Source organism: Ambystoma mexicanum, chromosome 7q (genome assembly GCF_040938575.1).
Source record: "Ambystoma mexicanum isolate Mex_15411 chromosome 7q, UKY_AmexF1_1, whole genome shotgun sequence".
Lineage (NCBI taxonomy): Eukaryota > Metazoa > Chordata > Amphibia > Caudata > Ambystomatidae > Ambystoma > Ambystoma mexicanum.
The window spans coordinates 1,138,314,570-1,138,336,363 of NC_090941.1; positions in this window are offsets into that span (position 1 = coordinate 1,138,314,570).

Genomic DNA, 21,794 nt, shown 5'->3' on the forward strand with positions numbered 1-21,794 from the left:
ATCTCTCTATACTTTCAAAATCTTCACCAAGCAAGCTCAGAAAAGAGCGGGAAAAATGTGGGAGGAGCTACTTAATGGTTTGGTGCCTTGAGGGCCTTTAAAGGGATAAAAAGGTGGGCACTTCTTCCACAGTGCCCATAGCAGGAACGGCCTCGGATGAGAACAGTGATGCAGGCCAACTGGCTGAACATTGCAGTTTTGAATTTCAGATGTCTTGAAACCTCATAGAAATACAGCTTCAAGCTTGTAAGTGCTTACCTATTGAGGTTGAAGTTCTGTTAACTAAACAACAGCTCTGGAAGTGTATGTTATAATATTTAGAGAATAATTGCATTTGAGCATCAGGTGCTCACCTAACAGGAGTTCTTTCTATTTTTCTTTAGTTAGTAAGTGCTTCCATGTTAGGTGAGCAATTGTTGCAATATCTCCACTACAGAAAACCATCTCTCTATACTTTCAAAATCTTCACCAAGCAAGCTCAGAAAGAGCGGGAAAAATGTGGGAGGAGCTACTTAATGGTTTGGTGCCTTCAGGGCCTTTCAAGGGATAAAAAGGCGAGCACTTCTTCCACAGTGCCCATAACAGGAACAGCCTCAGACAAGAACAGGGATGCAGACCCATTGGCTGAACATTGCAGTTTTGAATTTCAGATGTCTTGAAACCTCATAGAAATACAGCTTCATGGTTATAAGTGCTTACCTTTTGAGGTTGAAGTTCTGTGAACTAAACAGCAACTTTGGAAGTGTATGTTATAATATTTAGGATGGATTGCATTTGAACATCAGGTGCTCACCTAACAGGAGTTCTTTCTATTTTTCTTTAGTTAGTAAGTGCTTCCATGTTAGGTGAGCAATTGTTGCAATATCCCCACTACAGAAAACCATCTCTCTATACTTTCAAAATCTTCACCAAGCAAGCTCAGAAAAGAGCGGGAAAAATGTGGGAGGAGCTACTTAATGGTTTGGTGCCTTGAGGGCCTTTCAAGGGATAAAAAGGTGGGCACTTCTTCCACAGTGCCCATAGCAGGAACGGCCTCAGATGAGAACAGTGATGCAGGCCAACTGGCTGAACATTGCAGTTTTGAATTTCAGATGTCTTGAAACCTCATAGAAATACAGCTTCAAGCTTGTAAGTGCTTACCTATTGAGGTTGAAGTTCTGTTAACTAAACAACAGCTCTGGAAGTGTATGTTATAATATTTAGAGAATAATTGCATTTGAGCATCAGGTGCTCACCTAACAGGAGTTCTTTCTATTTTTCTTTAGTTAGTAAGTGCTTCCATGTTAGGTGAGCAATTGTTGCAATATCTCCACTGCAGAAAACCATCCCTCTATACTTTCAAAATCTTCACCAAGCAAGCTCAGAAAAGAGCGGGAAAAATGTGGGAGGAGCTACTTAATGGTTTGGTGCCTTCAGGGCCTTTCAAGGGATAAAAAGGCGAGCACTTATTCCCCAGTGCCCATACCAGAAACAGCCTCTGACAAGAACAGGGATGCAGACCCTTTGGCTGAACATTGCAGTTTTGAATTTCAGATGCCTTGAAACCTCATAGAAATAAAGCTTCAAGCTTGTAAGTGCTTACCTTTTGAGTTTGAAGTTCTGTGAAATAAACAACAACCCTGGAAGTACATGGTATAATATTTAGGAATGGATTGCATTTGAGCATCAGGTGTTCACCTAACAGGAGTTATTTCTATTTTTCTTTAGTTAGTAAGTGCTTCCATGTTAGGTGAGCAATTGTTGCAATATCCCCACTACAGAAAACCATCTCTCTATACTTTCAAAATCTTCACCAAGCAACCTCAGAAAAGAGCGGGAAAAATGTGGGAGGAGCTACTTAATGGTCTGGTGCCTTGAGGGCCTTTCAAGGGATAAAAAGGTGGGCCCTTCTCCACAGTGCCCATAGCAGGAACGGCCTCGGATGACAACAGTGATGCAGGCCAACTGGCTGAACATTGCAGTTTTGAATTTCAGATGTCTTGAAACCTCATAGAAATACAGCTTCATGGTTATAAGTGCTTACCTTTTGAGTTTGAAGTTCTGTGAAATAAACAACAACTCTGGAAGTACATGGTATACTATTTAGGGATGGATTGCATTTGAGCATCAGGTGTTCACCTAACAGGAGTTCTTTCTATTTTTCTTTAGTTAGTAAGTGCTTCCATGTTAGGTGAGCAATTGTTGCAATATCCCCACTACAGAAAACCATCTCTCTATACTCTCAAAATCTTCACCAAGCAAGCTCAGAAAGAGCGGGAAAAATGTGGGAGGAGCTACTTAATGGTTTGGTGCCTTCAGGGCCTTTCAAGGGATAAAAAGGCGAGCACTTCTTCCACAGTGCCCATAACAGGAACAGCCTCAAACAAGAACAGGGATGCAGACCCATTGGCTGAACATTGCAGTTTTGAATTTCAGATGCCTTGAAACCTCATAGAAATACAGCTTCATGGTTATAAGTGCTTACCTTTTGAGGTTGAAGTTCTGTGAACTAAACAGCAACTTTGGAAGTGTATGTTATAATATTTAGGATGGATTGCATTTGAACATCAGGTGCTCACCTAACAGGAGTTGTTTCTATTTTTCTTTAGTTAGTAAGTGCTTCCATGTTAGGTGAGCAATTGTTGCAATATCTCCACTACAGAAAACCATCTCTCTATACTTTCAAAATCTTCACCAAGCAAGCTCAGAAAAGAGCGGGAAAAATGTGGGAGGAGCTTCTTAATGGTTTGGTGCCTTCAGGGACTTTCAAGGGATAAAAAGGCTAGAACTTCTTCCACAGTGCCCATACCAGGAACAGCCTCAGACAAGAACAGGGATGCAGACCCTTTGGCTGAACATTGCAGTTTTGAATTTCAGATGTCTTGAAACCTCATAGAAATACAGCTTCAAGCTTGTAAGTGCTTACCTTTTGAGTTTGAAGTTCTGTGAAATAAACAACAACTCTGGAAGTACATGGTATAATATTTAGGGATGGATTACATTTGAGCATCAGGTGTTCACCTAACAGGAGTTCTTTCTATTTTTCTTTAGTTAGTAAGTGCTTCCATGTTAGGTGAGCAATTGTTGCAATATCCCCACTACAGAAAACCATCTCTCTATACTTTCAAAATCTTCACCAAGCAAGCTCAGAAAGAGCGGAAAAAATGTGGGAGGAGCTACTTAATGGTTTGGTGCCTTCAGGGCCTTTCAAGGGATAAAAAGGCGAGCACTTCTTCCACAGTGCCCATAACAGGAACAGCCTCAGACAAGAACAGGGATGCAGACCCATTGGCTGAACATTGCAGTTTTGAATTTCAGATGTCTTGAAACCTCATAGAAATACAGCTTCATGGTTATAAGTGCTTACCTTTTGAGGTTGAAGTTCTGTGAACTAAACAGCAACTTTGGAAGTGTATGTTATAATATTTAGGATGGATTGCATTTGAACATCAGGTGCTCACCTAACAGGAGTTCTTTCTATTTTTCTTTAGTTAGTAAGTGCTTCCATGTTAGGTGAGCAATTGTTGCAATATCCCCACTACAGAAAACCATCTCTCTATACTTTCAAAATCTTCACCAAGCAAGCTCAGAAAAGAGCGGGAAAAATGTGGGAGGAGCTACTTAATGGTTTGGTGCCTTGAGGGCCTTTAAAGGGATAAAAAGGTGGGCACTTCTTCCACAGTGCCCATAGCAGGAACGGCCTCGGATGAGAACAGTGATGCAGGCCAACTGGCTGAACATTGCAGTTTTGAATTTCAGATGTCTTGAAACCTCATAGAAATACAGCTTCAAGCTTGTAAGTGCTTACCTATTGAGGTTGAAGTTCTGTTAACTAAACAACAGCTCTGGAAGTGTATGTTATAATATTTAGAGAATAATTGCATTTGAGCATCAGGTGCTCACCTAACAGGAGTTCTTTCTATTTTTCTTTAGTTAGTAAGTGCTTCCATGTTAGGTGAGCAATTGTTGCAATATCTCCACTGCAGAAAACCATCCATCTATACTTTCAAAATCTTCACCAAGCAAGCTCAGAAAAGAGCGGGAAAAATGTGGGAGGAGCTACTTAATGGTTTGGTGCCTTCAGGGCCTTTCAAGGGATACAAAGGTGGGCACTTCTTCCACAGTGCCCATAGCAGGAACGGCCTCGGATGAGAACAGTGATGCAGGCCAACTGGCTGAACATTGCAGTTTTGAATTTCAGATGTCTTGAAACCTCATAGAAATACAGCTTCAAGCTTGTAAGTGCTTACCTATTGAGGTTGAAGTTCTGTTAACTAAACAACAGCTCTGGAAGTGTATGTTATAATATTTAGAGAATAATTGCATTTGAGCATCAGGTGCTCACCTAACAGGAGTTCTTTCTATTTTTCTTTAGTTAGTAAGTGCTTCCATGTTAGGTGAGCAATTGTTGCAATATCTCCACTACAGAAAACCATCTCTCTATACTTTCAAAATCTTCACCAAGCAAGCTCAGAAAGAGCGGGAAAAATGTGGGAGGAGCTACTTAATGGTTTGGTGCCTTCAGGGCCTTTCAAGGGATAAAAAGGCGAGCACTTCTTCCACAGTGCCCATAACAGGAACAGCCTCAGACAAGAACAGGGATGCAGACCCATTGGCTGAACATTGCAGTTTTGAATTTCAGATGTCTTGAAACCTCATAGAAATACAGCTTCATGGTTATAAGTGCTTAACTTTTGAGGTTGAAGTTCTGTGAACTAAACAGCAACTTTGGAAGTGTATGTTATAATATTTAGGATGGATTGCATTTGAACATCAGGTGCTCACCTAACAGGAGTTCTTTCTATTTTTCTTTAGTTAGTAAGTGCTTCCATGTTAGGTGAGCAATTGTTGCAATATCCCCACTACAGAAAACCATCTCTCTATACTTTCAAAATCTTCACCAAGCAAGCTCAGAAAAGAGCGGGAAAAATGTGGGAGGAGCTACTTAATGGTTTGGTGCCTTGAGGGCCTTTCAAGGGATAAAAAGGTGGGCACTTCTTCCACAGTGCCCATAGCAGGAACGGCCTCGGATGAGAACAGTGATGCAGGCCAACTGGCTGAACATTGCAGTTTTGAATTTCAGATGTCTTGAAACCTCATAGAAATACAGCTTCAAGCTTGTAAGTGCTTACCTATTGAGGTTGAAGTTCTGTTAACTAAACAACAGCTCTGGAAGTGTATGTTATAATATTTAGAGAATAATTGCATTTGAGCATCAGGTGCTCACCTAACAGGAGTTCTTTCTATTTTTCTTTAGTTAGTAAGTGCTTCCATGTTAGGTGAGCAATTGTTGCAATATCTCCACTGCAGAAAACCATCCATCTATACTTTCAAAATCTTCACCAAGCAAGCTCAGAAAAGAGCGGGAAAAATGTGGGAGGAGCTACTTAATGGTTTGGTGCCTTCAGGGCCTTTCAAGGGATAAAAAGGTGGGCACTTGTTCCACAGTGCCCATAGCAGGAACGGCCTCGGATGAGAACAGTGATGCAGGCCAACTGGCTGAACATTGCAGTTTTGAATTTCAGATGTCTTGAAACCTCATAGAAATACAGCTTCAAGCTTGTAAGTGCTTACCTATTGAGGTTGAAGTTCTGTTAACTAAACAACAGCTCTGGAAGTGTATGTTATAATATTTAGAGAATAATTGCATTTGAGCATCAGGTGCTCACCTAACAGGAGTTCTTTCTATTTTTCTTTAGTTAGTAAGTGCTTCCATGTTAGGTGAGCAATTGTTGCAATATCTCCACTACAGAAAACCATCTCTCTATACTTTCAAAATCTTCACCAAGCAAGCTCAGAAAGAGCGGGAAAAATGTGGGAGGAGCTACTTAATGGTTTGGTGCCTTCAGGGCCTTTCAAGGGATAAAAAGGCGAGCACTTCTTCCACAGTGCCCATAACAGGAACAGCCTCAGACAAGAACAGGGATGCAGACCCATTGGCTGAACATTGCAGTTTTGAATTTCAGATGTCTTGAAACCTCATAGAAATACAGCTTCATGGTTATAAGTGCTTACCTTTTGAGGTTGAAGTTCTGTGAACTAAACAGCAACTTTGGAAGTGTATGTTATAATATTTAGGATGGATTGCATTTGAACATCAGGTGCTCACCTAACAGGAGTTCTTTCTATTTTTCTTTAGTTAGTAAGTGCTTCCATGTTAGGTGAGCAATTGTTGCAATATCCCCACTACAGAAAACCATCTCTCTATACTTTCAAAATGTGGGAGGAGCTACTTAATGGTTTGGTGCCTTCAAGGCCTTTCAAGGGATAAAAAGGCGAGCACTTATTCCACAGTGCCCATACCAGAAACAGCCTCTGACAAGAACAGGGATGCAGACCCTTTGGCTGAACATTGCAGTTTTGAATTTCAGATGTCTTGAAACCTCATAGAAATACAGCTTCATGGTTATAAGTGCTTACCTTTTGAGGTTGAAGTTGTGTGAACTAAACAGCAACTTTGGAAGTGTATGTTATAATATTTAGGATGGATTGCATTTGAACATCAGGTGCTCACCTAACAGGAGTTCTTTCTATTTTTCTTTAGTTAGTAAGTGCTTCCATGTTAGGTGAGCAATTGTTGCAATATCCCCACTACAGAAAACCATCTCTCTATACTTTCAAAATCTTCACCAAGCAAGCTCAGAAAAGAGCGGGAAAAATGTGGGAGGAGCTTCTTAATGGTTTGGTGCCTTCAGGGACTTTCAAGGGATAAAAAGGCTAGAACTTCTTCCACAGTGCCCATACCAGGAACAGCCTCAGACAAGAACAGGGATGCAGACCCTTTGGCTGAACATTGCAGTTTTGAATTTCAGATGTCTTGAAACCTCATAGAAATACAGCTTCAAGCTTGTAAGTGCTTACCTTTTGAGTTTGAAGTTCTGTGAAATAAACAACAACTCTGGAAGTACATGGTATAATATTTAGGGATGGATTACATTTGAGCATCAGGTGTTCACCTAACAGGAGTTCTTTCTATTTTTCTTTAGTTAGTAAGTGCTTCCATGTTAGGTGAGCAATTGTTGCAATATCCCCACTACAGAAAACCATCTCTCTATACTTTCAAAATCTTCACCAAGCAAGCTCAGAAAGAGCGGAAAAAATGTGGGAGGAGCTACTTAATGGTTTGGTGCCTTCAGGGCCTTTCAAGGGATAAAAAGGCGAGCACTTCTTCCACAGTGCCCATAACAGGAACAGCCTCAGACAAGAACAGGGATGCAGACCCATTGGCTGAACATTGCAGTTTTGAATTTCAGATGTCTTGAAACCTCATAGAAATACAGCTTCATGGTTATAAGTGCTTACCTTTTGAGGTTGAAGTTCTGTGAACTAAACAGCAACTTTGGAAGTGTATGTTATAATATTTAGGATGGATTGCATTTGAACATCAGGTGCTCACCTAACAGGAGTTCTTTCTATTTTTCTTTAGTTAGTAAGTGCTTCCATGTTAGGTGAGCAATTGTTGCAATATCCCCACTACAGAAAACCATCTCTCTATACTTTCAAAATCTTCACCAAGCAAGCTCAGAAAAGAGCGGGAAAAATGTGGGAGGAGCTACTTAATGGTTTGGTGCCTTGAGGGCCTTTAAAGGGATAAAAAGGTGGGCACTTCTTCCACAGTGCCCATAGCAGGAACGGCCTCGGATGAGAACAGTGATGCAGGCCAACTGGCTGAACATTGCAGTTTTGAATTTCAGATGTCTTGAAACCTCATAGAAATACAGCTTCAAGCTTGTAAGTGCTTACCTATTGAGGTTGAAGTTCTGTTAACTAAACAACAGCTCTGGAAGTGTATGTTATAATATTTAGAGAATAATTGCATTTGAGCATCAGGTGCTCACCTAACAGGAGTTCTTTCTATTTTTCTTTAGTTAGTAAGTGCTTCCATGTTAGGTGAGCAATTGTTGCAATATCTCCACTACAGAAAACCATCTCTCTATACTTTCAAAATCTTCACCAAGCAAGCTCAGAAAGAGCGGGAAAAATGTGGGAGGAGCTACTTAATGGTTTGGTGCCTTCAGGGCCTTTCAAGGGATAAAAAGGCGAGCACTTCTTCCACAGTGCCCATAACAGGAACAGCCTCAGACAAGAACAGGGATGCAGACCCATTGGCTGAACATTGCAGTTTTGAATTTCAGATGTCTTGAAACCTCATAGAAATACAGCTTCATGGTTATAAGTGCTTACCTTTTGAGGTTGAAGTTCTGTGAACTAAACAGCAACTTTGGAAGTGTATGTTATAATATTTAGGATGGATTGCATTTGAACATCAGGTGCTCACCTAACAGGAGTTCTTTCTATTTTTCTTTAGTTAGTAAGTGCTTCCATGTTAGGTGAGCAATTGTTGCAATATCCCCACTACAGAAAACCATCTCTCTATACTTTCAAAATCTTCACCAAGCAAGCTCAGAAAAGAGCGGGAAAAATGTGGGAGGAGCTACTTAATGGTTTGGTGCCTTGAGGGCCTTTCAAGGGATAAAAAGGTGGGCACTTCTTCCACAGTGCCCATAGCAGGAATGGCCTCGGATGAGAACAGTGATGCAGGCCAACTGGCTGAACATTGCAGTTTTGAATTTCAGATGTCTTGAAACCTCATAGAAATACAGCTTCAAGCTTGTAAGTGCTTACCTATTGAGGTTGAAGTTCTGTTAACTAAACAACAGCTCTGGAAGTGTATGTTATAATATTTAGAGAATAATTGCATTTGAGCATCAGGTGCTCACCTAACAGGAGTTCTTTCTATTTTTCTTTAGTTAGTAAGTGCTTCCATGTTAGGTGAGCAATTGTTGCAATATCTCCACTGCAGAAAACCATCCATCTATACTTTCAAAATCTTCACCAAGCAAGCTCAGAAAAGAGCGGGAAAAATGTGGGAGGAGCTACTTAATGGTTTGGTGCCTTCAGGGCCTTTCAAGGGATAAAAAGGTGGGCACTTCTTCCACAGTGCCCATAGCAGGAACGGCCTCGGATGAGAACAGTGATGCAGGCCAACTGGCTGAACATTGCAGTTTTGAATTTCAGATGTCTTGAAACCTCATAGAAATACAGCTTCAAGCTTGTAAGTGCTTACCTATTGAGGTTGAAGTTCTGTTAACTAAACAACAGCTCTGGAAGTGTATGTTATAATATTTAGAGAATAATTGCATTTGAGCATCAGGTGCTCACCTAACAGGAGTTCTTTCTATTTTTCTTTAGTTAGTAAGTGCTTCCATGTTAGGTGAGCAATTGTTGCAATATCTCCACTACAGAAAACCATCTCTCTATACTTTCAAAATCTTCACCAAGCAAGCTCAGAAAGAGCGGGAAAAATGTGGGAGGAGCTACTTAATGGTTTGGTGCCTTCAGGGCCTTTCAAGGGATAAAAAGGCGAGCACTTCTTCCACAGTGCCCATAACAGGAACAGCCTCAGACAAGAACAGGGATGCAGACCCATTGGCTGAACATTGCAGTTTTGAATTTCAGATGTCTTGAAACCTCATAGAAATACAGCTTCATGGTTATAAGTGCTTACCTTTTGAGGTTGAAGTTCTGTGAACTAAACAGCAACTTTGGAAGTGTATGTTATAATATTTAGGATGGATTGCATTTGAACATCAGGTGCTCACCTAACAGGAGTTCTTTCTATTTTTCTTTAGTTAGTAAGTGCTTCCATGTTAGGTGAGCAATTGTTGCAATATCCCCACTACAGAAAACCATCTCTCTATACTTTCAAAATGTGGGAGGAGCTACTTAATGGTTTGGTGCCTTCAAGGCCTTTCAAGGGATAAAAAGGCGAGCACTTATTCCACAGTGCCCATACCAGAAACAGCCTCTGACAAGAACAGGGATGCAGACCCTTTGGCTGAACATTGCAGTTTTGAATTTCAGATGTCTTGAAACCTCATAGAAATACAGCTTCATGGTTATAAGTGCTTACCTTTTGAGGTTGAAGTTGTGTGAACTAAACAGCAACTTTGGAAGTGTATGTTATAATATTTAGGATGGATTGCATTTGAACATCAGGTGCTCACCTAACAGGAGTTCTTTCTATTTTTCTTTAGTTAGTAAGTGCTTCCATGTTAGGTGAGCAATTGTTGCAATATCCCCACTACAGAAAACCATCTCTCTATACTTTCAAAATCTTCACCAAGCAAGCTCAGAAAAGAGCGGGAAAAATGTGGGAGGAGCTACTTAATGGTTTGGTGCCTTGAGGGCCTTTCAAGGGATAAAAAGGTGGGCACTTCTTCCACAGTGCCCATAGCAGGAACGGCCTCGGATGAGAACAGTGATGCAGGCCAACTGGCTGAACATTGCAGTTTTGAATTTCAGATGTCTTGAAACCTCATAGAAATACAGCTTCAAGCTTGTAAGTGCTTACCTATTGAGGTTGAAGTTCTGTTAACTAAACAACAGCTCTGGAAGTGTATGTTATAATATTTAGAGAATAATTGCATTTGAGCATCAGGTGCTCACCTAACAGGAGTTCTTTCTATTTTTCTTTAGTTAGTAAGTGCTTCCATGTTAGGTGAGCAATTGTTGCAATATCTCCACTACAGAAAACCATCTCTCTATACTTTCAAAATCTTCACCAAGCAAGCTCAGAAAGAGCGGGAAAAATGTGGGAGGAGCTACTTAATGGTTTGGTGCCTTCAGGGCCTTTCAAGGGATAAAAAGGCGAGCACTTCTTCCACAGTGCCCATAACAGGAACAGCCTCAGACAAGAACAGGGATGCAGACCCATTGGCTGAACATTGCAGTTTTGAATTTCAGATGTCTTGAAACCTCATAGAAATACAGCTTCATGGTTATAAGTGCTTACCTTTTGAGGTTGAAGTTCTGTGAACTAAACAGCAACTTTGGAAGTGTATGTTATAATATTTAGGATGGATTGCATTTGAACATCAGGTGCTCACCTAACAGGAGTTCTTTCTATTTTTCTTTAGTTAGTAAGTGCTTCCATGTTAGGTGAGCAATTGTTGCAATATCTCCACTACAGAAAACCATCTCTCTATACTTTCAAAATCTTCACCAAGCAAGCTCAGAAAGAGCGGGAAAAATGTGGGAGGAGCTACTTAATGGTTTGGTGCCTTCAGGGCCTTTCAAGGGATAAAAAGGCGAGCACTTCTTCCACAGTGCCCATAACAGGAACAGCCTCAGACAAGAACAGGGATGCAGACCCATTGGCTGAACATTGCAGTTTTGAATTTCAGATGTCTTGAAACCTCATAGAAATACAGCTTCATGGTTATAAGTGCTTACCTTTTGAGGTTGAAGTTCTGTGAACTAAACAGCAACTTTGGAAGTGTATGTTATAATATTTAGGATGGATTGCATTTGAACATCAGGTGCTCACCTAACAGGAGTTCTTTCTATTTTTCTTTAGTTAGTAAGTGCTTCCATGTTAGGTGAGCAATTGTTGCAATATCCCCACTACAGAAAACCATCTCTCTATACTTTCAAAATCTTCACCAAGCAAGCTCAGAAAAGAGCGGGAAAAATGTGGGAGGAGCTACTTAATGGTTTGGTGCCTTGAGGGCCTTTCAAGGGATAAAAAGGTGGGCACTTCTTCCACAGTGCCCATAGCAGGAACGGCCTCGGATGAGAACAGTGATGCAGGCCAACTGGCTGAACATTGCAGTTTTGAATTTCAGATGTCTTGAAACCTCATAGAAATACAGCTTCAAGCTTGTAAGTGCTTACCTATTGAGGTTGAAGTTCTGTTAACTAAACAACAGCTCTGGAAGTGTATGTTATAATATTTAGAGAATAATTGCATTTGAGCATCAGGTGCTCACCTAACAGGAGTTCTTTCTATTTTTCTTTAGTTAGTAAGTGCTTCCATGTTAGGTGAGCAATTGTTGCAATATCTCCACTGCAGAAAACCATCCATCTATACTTTCAAAATCTTCACCAAGCAAGCTCAGAAAAGAGCGGGAAAAATGTGGGAGGAGCTACTTAATGGTTTGGTGCCTTCAGGGCCTTTCAAGGGATAAAAAGGTGGGCACTTCTTCCACAGTGCCCATAGCAGGAACGGCCTCGGATGAGAACAGTGATGCAGGCCAACTGGCTGAACATTGCAGTTTTGAATTTCAGATGTCTTGAAACCTCATAGAAATACAGCTTCAAGCTTGTAAGTGCTTACCTATTGAGGTTGAAGTTCTGTTAACTAAACAACAGCTCTGGAAGTGTATGTTATAATATTTAGAGAATAATTGCATTTGAGCATCAGGTGCTCACCTAACAGGAGTTCTTTCTATTTTTCTTTAGTTAGTAAGTGCTTCCATGTTAGGTGAGCAATTGTTGCAATATCTCCACTACAGAAAACCATCTCTCTATACTTTCAAAATCTTCACCAAGCAAGCTCAGAAAGAGCGGGAAAAATGTGGGAGGAGCTACTTAATGGTTTGGTGCCTTCAGGGCCTTTCAAGGGATAAAAAGGCGAGCACTTCTTCCACAGTGCCCATAACAGGAACAGCCTCAGACAAGAACAGGGATGCAGACCCATTGGCTGAACATTGCAGTTTTGAATTTCAGATGTCTTGAAACCTCATAGAAATACAGCTTCATGGTTATAAGTGCTTACCTTTTGAGGTTGAAGTTCTGTGAACTAAACAGCAACTTTGGAAGTGTATGTTATAATATTTAGGATGGATTGCATTTGAACATCAGGTGCTCACCTAACAGGAGTTCTTTCTATTTTTCTTTAGTTAGTAAGTGCTTCCATGTTAGGTGAGCAATTGTTGCAATATCTCCACTACAGAAAACCATCTCTCTATACTTTCAAAATCTTCACCAAGCAAGCTCAGAAAAGAGCGGGAAAAATGTGGGAGGAGCTACTTAATGGTTTGGTGCCTTCAGGGCCTTTCAAGGGATAAAAAGGTGGGCACTTCTTCCACAGTGCCCATAGCAGGAACGGCCTCGGATGAGAACAGTGATGCAGGCCAACTGGCTGAACATTGCAGTTTTGAATTTCAGATGTCTTGAAACCTCATAGAAATACAGCTTCAAGCTTGTAAGTGCTTACCTATTGAGGTTGAAGTTCTGTTAACTAAACAACAGCTCTGGAAGTGTATGTTATAATATTTAGAGAATAATTGCATTTGAGCATCAGGTGCTCACCTAACAGGAGTTCTTTCTATTTTTCTTTAGTTAGTAAGTGCTTCCATGTTAGGTGAGCAATTGTTGCAATATCTCCACTACAGAAAACCATCTCTCTATACTTTCAAAATCTTCACCAAGCAAGCTCAGAAAAGAGCGGGAAAAATGTGGGAGGAGCTACTTAATGGTTTGGTGCCTTCAGGGCCTTTCAAGGGATAAAAAGGCGAGCACTTCTTCCACAGTGCCCATAACAGTAACAGCCTCAGACAAGAACAGGGATGCAGACCCATTGGCTGAACATTGCAGTTTTGAATTTCAGATGTCTTGAAACCTCATAGAAATACAGCTTCATGGTTATAAGTGCTTACCTTTTGAGGTTGAAGTTCTGTGAACTAAACAGCAACTTTGGAAGTGTATGTTATAATATTTAGGATGGATTGCATTTGAACATCAGGTGCTCACCTAACAGGAGTTCTTTCTATTTTTCTTTAGTTAGTAAGTGCTTCCATGTTGGGTGAGCAATTGTTGCAATATCCCCACTACAGAAAACCATCTCTCTATACTTTCAAAATCTTCACCAAGCAAGCTCAGAAAAGAGCGGGAAAAATGTGGGAGGAGCTACTTAATGGTTTGGTGCCTTGAGGGCCTTTCAAGGGATAAAAAGGTGGGCACTTCTTCCACAGTGCCCATAGCAGGAACGGCCTCAGATGAGAACAGTGATGCAGGCCAACTGGCTGAACATTGCAGTTTTGAATTTCAGATGTCTTGAAACCTCATAGAAATACAGCTTCAAGCTTGTAAGTGCTTACCTATTGAGGTTGAAGTTCTGTTAACTAAACAACAGCTCTGGAAGTGTATGTTATAATATTTAGAGAATAATTGCATTTGAGCATCAGGTGCTCACCTAACAGGAGTTCTTTCTATTTTTCTTTAGTTAGTAAGTGCTTCCATGTTAGGTGAGCAATTGTTGCAATATCTCCACTGCAGAAAACCATCCCTCTATACTTTCAAAATCTTCACCAAGCAAGCTCAGAAAAGAGCGGGAAAAATGTGGGAGGAGCTACTTAATGGTTTGGTGCCTTCAGGGCCTTTCAAGGGATAAAAAGGCGAGCACTTATTCCCCAGTGCCCATACCAGAAACAGCCTCTGACAAGAACAGGGATGCAGACCCTTTGGCTGAACATTGCAGTTTTGAATTTCAGATGCCTTGAAACCTCATAGAAATAAAGCTTCAAGCTTGTAAGTGCTTACCTTTTGAGTTTGAAGTTCTGTGAAATAAACAACAACCCTGGAAGTACATGGTATAATATTTAGGAATGGATTGCATTTGAGCATCAGGTGTTCACCTAACAGGAGTTCTTTCTATTTTTCTTTAGTTAGTAAGTGCTTCCATATGTTAGGTGAGCAATTGTTGCAATATCCCCACTACAGAAAACCATCTCTCTATACTTTCAAAATCTTCACCAAGCAACCTCAGAAAAGAGCGGGAAAAATGTGGGAGGAGCTACTTAATGGTCTGGTGCCTTGAGGGCCTTTCAAGGGATAAAAAGGTGGGCCCTTCTCCACAGTGCCCATAGCAGGAACGGCCTCGGATGACAACAGTGATGCAGGCCAACTGGCTGAACATTGCAGTTTTGAATTTCAGATGTCTTGAAACCTCATAGAAATACAGCTTCATGGTTATAAGTGCTTACCTTTTGAGTTTGAAGTTCTGTGAAATAAACAACAACTCTGGAAGTACATGGTATACTATTTAGGGATGGATTGCATTTGAGCATCAGGTGTTCACCTAACAGGAGTTCTTTCTATTTTTCTTTAGTTAGTAAGTGCTTCCATGTTAGGTGAGCAATTGTTGCAATATCCCCACTACAGAAAACCATCTCTCTATACTCTCAAAATCTTCACCAAGCAAGCTCAGAAAGAGCGGGAAAAATGTGGGAGGAGCTACTTAATGGTTTGGTGCCTTCAGGGCCTTTCAAGGGATAAAAAGGCGAGCACTTCTTCCACAGTGCCCATAACAGGAACAGCCTCAGACAAGAACAGGGATGCAGACCCATTGGCTGAACATTGCAGTTTTGAATTTCAGATGCCTTGAAACCTCATAGAAATACAGCTTCATGGTTATAAGTGCTTACCTTTTGAGGTTGAAGTTCTGTGAACTAAACAGCAACTTTGGAAGTGTATGTTATAATATTTAGGATGGATTGCATTTGAACATCAGGTGCTCACCTAACAGGAGTTGTTTCTATTTTTCTTTAGTTAGTAAGTGCTTCCATGTTAGGTGAGCAATTGTTGCAATATCTCCACTACAGAAAACCATCTCTCTAGACTTTCAAAATCTTCACCAAGCAAGCTCAGAAAAGAGCGGGAAAAATGTGGGAGGAGCTTCTTAATGGTTTGGTGCCTTCAGGGACTTTCAAGGGATAAAAAGGCTAGAACTTCTTCCACAGTGCCCATACCAGGAACAGCCTCAGACAAGAACAGGGATGCAGACCCTTTGGCTGAACATTGCAGTTTTGAATTTCAGATGTCTTGAAACCTCATAGAAATACAGCTTCAAGCTTGTAAGTGCTTACCTTTTGAGTTTGAAGTTCTGTGAAATAAACAACAACTCTGGAAGTACATGGTATAATATTTAGGGATGGATTACATTTGAGCATCAGGTGTTCACCTAACAGGAGTTCTTTCTATTTTTCTTTAGTTAGTAAGTGCTTCCATGTTAGGTGAGCAATTGTTGCAATATCCCCACTACAGAAAACCATCTCTCTATACTTTCAAAATCTTCACCAAGCAAGCTCAGAAAGAGCGGAAAAAATGTGGGAGGAGCTACTTAATGGTTTGGTGCCTTCAGGGCCTTTCAAGGGATAAAAAGGCGAGCACTTCTTCCACAGTGCCCATAACAGGAACAGCCTCAGACAAGAACAGGGATGCAGACCCATTGGCTGAACATTGCAGTTTTGAATTTCAGATGTCTTGAAACCTCATAGAAATACAGCTTCATGGTTATAAGTGCTTACCTTTTGAGGTTGAAGTTCTGTGAACTAAACAGCAACTTTGGAAGTGTATGTTATAATATTTAGGATGGATTGCATTTGAACATCAGGTGCTCACCTAACAGGAGTTCTTTCTATTTTTCTTTAGTTAGTAAGTGCTTCCATGTTAGGTGAGCAATTGTTGCAATATCCCCACTACAGAAAACCATCTCTCTATACTTTCAAAATCTTCACCAAGCAAGCTCAGAAAAGAGCGGGAAAAATGTGGGAGGAGCTACTTAATGGTTTGGTGCCTTGAGGGCCTTTAAAGGGATAAAAAGGTGGGCACTTCTTCCACAGTGCCCATAGCAGGAACGGCCTCGGATGAGAACAGTGATGCAGGCCAACTGGCTGAACATTGCAGTTTTGAATTTCAGATGTCTTGAAACCTCATAGAAATACAGCTTCAAGCTTGTAAGTGCTTACCTATTGAGGTTGAAGTTCTGTTAACTAAACAACAGCTCTGGAAGTGTATGTTATAATATTTAGAGAATAATTGCATTTGAGCATCAGGTGCTCACCTAACAGGAGTTCTTTCTATTTTTCTTTAGTTAGTAAGTGCTTCCATGTTAGGTGAGCAATTGTTGCAATATCTCCACTGCAGAAAACCATCCATCTATACTTTCAAAATCTTCACCAAGCAAGCTCAGAAAAGAGCGGGAAAAATGTGGGAGGAGCTACTTAATGGTTTGGTGCCTTCAGGGCCTTTCAAGGGATAAAAAGGTGGGCACTTCTTCCACAGTGCCCATAGCAGGAACGGCCTCGGATGAGAACAGTGATGCAGGCCAACTGGCTGAACATTGCAGTTTTGAATTTCAGATGTCTTGAAACCTCATAGAAATACAGCTTCAAGCTTGTAAGTGCTTACCTATTGAGGTTGAAGTTCTGTTAACTAAACAACAGCTCTGGAAGTGTATGTTATAATATTTAGAGAATAATTGCATTTGAGCATCAGGTGCTCACCTAACAGGAGTTCTTTCTATTTTTCTTTAGTTAGTAAGTGCTTCCATGTTAGGTGAGCAATTGTTGCAATATCTCCACTACAGAAAACCATCTCTCTATACTTTCAAAATCTTCACCAAGCAAGCTCAGAAAGAGCGGGAAAAATGTGGGAGGAGCTACTTAATGGTTTGGTGCCTTCAGGGCCTTTCAAGGGATAAAAAGGCGAGCACTTCTTCCACAGTGCCCATAACAGGAACAGCCTCAGACAAGAACAGGGATGCAGACCCATTGGCTGAACATTGCAGTTTTGAATTTCAGATGTCTTGAAACCTCATAGAAATACAGCTTCATGGTTATAAGTGCTTAACTTTTGAGGTTGAAGTTCTGTGAACTAAACAGCAACTTTGGAAGTGTATGTTATAATATTTAGGATGGATTGCATTTGAACATCAGGTGCTCACCTAACAGGAGTTCTTTCTATTTTTCTTTAGTTAGTAAGTGCTTCCATGTTAGGTGAGCAATTGTTGCAATATCCCCACTACAGAAAACCATCTCTCTATACTTTCAAAATCTTCACCAAGCAAGCTCAGAAAAGAGCGGGAAAAATGTGGGAGGAGCTACTTAATGGTTTGGTGCCTTGAGGGCCTTTCAAGGGATAAAAAGGTGGGCACTTCTTCCACAGTGCCCATAGCAGGAACGGCCTCGGATGAGAACAGTGATGCAGGCCAACTGGCTGAACATTGCAGTTTTGAATTTCAGATGTCTTGAAACCTCATAGAAATACAGCTTCAAGCTTGTAAGTGCTTACCTATTGAGGTTGAAGTTCTGTTAACTAAACAACAGCTCTGGAAGTGTATGTTATAATATTTAGAGAATAATTGCATTTGAGCATCAGGTGCTCACCTAACAGGAGTTCTTTCTATTTTTCTTTAGTTAGTAAGTGCTTCCATGTTAGGTGAGCAATTGTTGCAATATCTCCACTGCAGAAAACCATCCATCTATACTTTCAAAATCTTCACCAAGCAAGCTCAGAAAAGAGCGGGAAAAATGTGGGAGGAGCTACTTAATGGTTTGGTGCCTTCAGGGCCTTTCAAGGGATAAAAAGGTGGGCACTTCTTCCACAGTGCCCATAGCAGGAACGGCCTCGGATGAGAACAGTGATGCAGGCCAACTGGCTGAACATTGCAGTTTTGAATTTCAGATGTCTTGAAACCTCATAGAAATACAGCTTCAAGCTTGTAAGTGCTTACCTATTGAGGTTGAAGTTCTGTTAACTAAACAACAGCTCTGGAAGTGTATGTTATAATATTTAGAGAATAATTGCATTTGAGCATCAGGTGCTCACCTAACAGGAGTTCTTTCTATTTTTCTTTAGTTAGTAAGTGCTTCCATGTTAGGTGAGCAATTGTTGCAATATCTCCACTACAGAAAACCATCTCTCTATACTTTCAAAATCTTCACCAAGCAAGCTCAGAAAGAGCGGGAAAAATGTGGGAGGAGCTACTTAATGGTTTGGTGCCTTCAGGGCCTTTCAAGGGATAAAAAGGCGAGCACTTCTTCCACAGTGCCCATAACAGGAACAGCCTCAGACAAGAACAGGGATGCAGACCCATTGGCTGAACATTGCAGTTTTGAATTTCAGATGTCTTGAAACCTCATAGAAATACAGCTTCATGGTTATAAGTGCTTACCTTTTGAGGTTGAAGTTCTGTGAACTAAACAGCAACTTTGGAAGTGTATGTTATAATATTTAGGATGGATTGCATTTGAACATCAGGTGCTCACCTAACAGGAGTTCTTTCTATTTTTCTTTAGTTAGTAAGTGCTTCCATGTTAGGTGAGCAATTGTTGCAATATCTCCACTACAGAAAACCATCTCTCTATACTTTCAAAATCTTCACCAAGCAAGCTCAGAAAGAGCGGGAAAAATGTGGGAGGAGCTACTTAATGGTTTGGTGCCTTCAGGGCCTTTCAAGGGATAAAAAGGCGAGCACTTCTTCCACAGTGCCCATAACAGGAACAGCCTCAGACAAGAACAGGGATGCAGACCCATTGGCTGAACATTGCAGTTTTGAATTTCAGATGTCTTGAAACCTCATAGAAATACAGCTTCATGGTTATAAGTGCTTACCTTTTGAGGTTGAAGTTCTGTGAACTAAACAGCAACTTTGGAAGTGTATGTTATAATATTTAGGATGGATTGCATTTGAACATCAGGTGCTCACCTAACAGGAGTTCTTTCTATTTTTCTTTAGTTAGTAAGTGCTTCCATGTTAGGTGAGCAATTGTTGCAATATCCCCACTACAGAAAACCATCTCTCTATACTTTCAAAATCTTCACCAAGCAAGCTCAGAAAAGAGCGGGAAAAATGTGGGAGGAGCTACTTAATGGTTTGGTGCCTTGAGGGCCTTTCAAGGGATAAAAAGGTGGGCACTTCTTCCACAGTGCCCATAGCAGGAACGGCCTCGGATGAGAACAGTGATGCAGGCCAACTGGCTGAACATTGCAGTTTTGAATTTCAGATGTCTTGAAACCTCATAGAAATACAGCTTCAAGCTTGTAAGTGCTTACCTATTGAGGTTGAAGTTCTGTTAACTAAACAACAGCTCTGGAAGTGTATGTTATAATATTTAGAGAATAATTGCATTTGAGCATCAGGTGCTCACCTAACAGGAGTTCTTTCTATTTTTCTTTAGTTAGTAAGTGCTTCCATGTTAGGTGAGCAATTGTTGCAATATCTCCACTGCAGAAAACCATCCATCTATACTTTCAAAATCTTCACCAAGCAAGCTCAGAAAAGAGCGGGAAAAATGTGGGAGGAGCTACTTAATGGTTTGGTGCCTTCAGGGCCTTTCAAGGGATAAAAAGGTGGGCACTTCTTCCACAGTGCCCATAGCAGGAACGGCCTCGGATGAGAACAGTGATGCAGGCCAACTGGCTGAACATTGCAGTTTTGAATTTCAGATGTCTTGAAACCTCATAGAAATACAGCTTCAAGCTTGTAAGTGCTTACCTATTGAGGTTGAAGTTCTGTTAACTAAACAACAGCTCTGGAAGTGTATGTTATAATATTTAGAGAATAATTGCATTTGAGCATCAGGTGCTCACCTAACAGGAGTTCTTTCTATTTTTCTTTAGTTAGTAAGTGCTTCCATGTTAGGTGAGCAATTGTTGCAATATCTCCACTACAGAAAACCATCTCTCTATACTTTCAAAATCTTCACCAAGCAAGCTCAGAAAGAGCGGGAAAAATGTGGGAGGAGCTACTTAATGGTTTGGTGCCTTCAGGGCCTTTCAAGGGATAAAAAGGCGAGCACTTCTTCCACAGTGCCCATAACAGGAACAGCCTCAGACAAGAACAGGGATGCAGACCCATTGGCTGAACATTGCAGTTTTGAATTTCAGATGTCTTGAAACCTCATAGAAATACAGCTTCATGGTTATAAGTGCTTAACTTTTGAGGTTGAAGTTCTGTGAACTAAACAGCAACTTTGGAAGTGTATGTTATAATATTTAGGATGGATTGCATTTGAACATCAGGTGCTCACCTAACAGGAGTTCTTTCTATTTTTCTTTAGTTAGTAAGTGCTTCCATGTTAGGTGAGCAATTGTTGCAATATCCCCACTACAGAAAACCATCTCTCTATACTTTCAAAATCTTCACCAAGCAAGCTCAGAAAAGAGCGGGAAAAATGTGGGAGGAGCTACTTAATGGTTTGGTGCCTTGAGGGCCTTTCAAGGGATAAAAAGGTGGGCACTTCTTCCACAGTGCCCATAGCAGGAACGGCCTCGGATGAGAACAGTGATGCAGGCCAACTGGCTGAACATTGCAGTTTTGAATTTCAGATGTCTTGAAACCTCATAGAAATACAGCTTCAAGCTTGTAAGTGCTTACCTATTGAGGTTGAAGTTCTGTTAACTAAACAACAGCTCTGGAAGTGTATGTTATAATATTTAGAGAATAATTGCATTTGAGCATCAGGTGCTCACCTAACAGGAGTTCTTTCTATTTTTCTTTAGTTAGTAAGTGCTTCCATGTTAGGTGAGCAATTGTTGCAATATCTCCACTGCAGAAAACCATCCATCTATACTTTCAAAATCTTCACCAAGCAAGCTCAGAAAAGAGCGGGAAAAATGTGGGAGGAGCTACTTAATGGTTTGGTGCCTTCAGGGCCTTTCAAGGGATAAAAAGGTGGGCACTTCTTCCACAGTGCCCATAGCAGGAACGGCCTCGGATGAGAACAGTGATGCAGGCCAACTGGCTGAACATTGCAGTTTTGAATTTCAGATGTCTTGAAACCTCATAGAAATACAGCTTCAAGCTTGTAAGTGCTTACCTATTGAGGTTGAAGTTCTGTTAACTAAACAACAGCTCTGGAAGTGTATGTTATAATATTTAGAGAATAATTGCATTTGAGCATCAGGTGCTCACCTAACAGGAGTTCTTTCTATTTTTCTTTAGTTAGTAAGTGCTTCCATGTTAGGTGAGCAATTGTTGCAATATCTCCACTACAGAAAACCATCTCTCTATACTTTCAAAATCTTCACCAAGCAAGCTCAGAAAGAGCGGGAAAAATGTGGGAGGAGCTACTTAATGGTTTGGTGCCTTCAGGGCCTTTCAAGGGATAAAAAGGCGAGCACTTCTTCCACAGTGCCCATAACAGGAACAGCCTCAGACAAGAACAGGGATGCAGACCCATTGGCTGAACATTGCAGTTTTGAATTTCAGATGTCTTGAAACCTCATAGAAATACAGCTTCATGGTT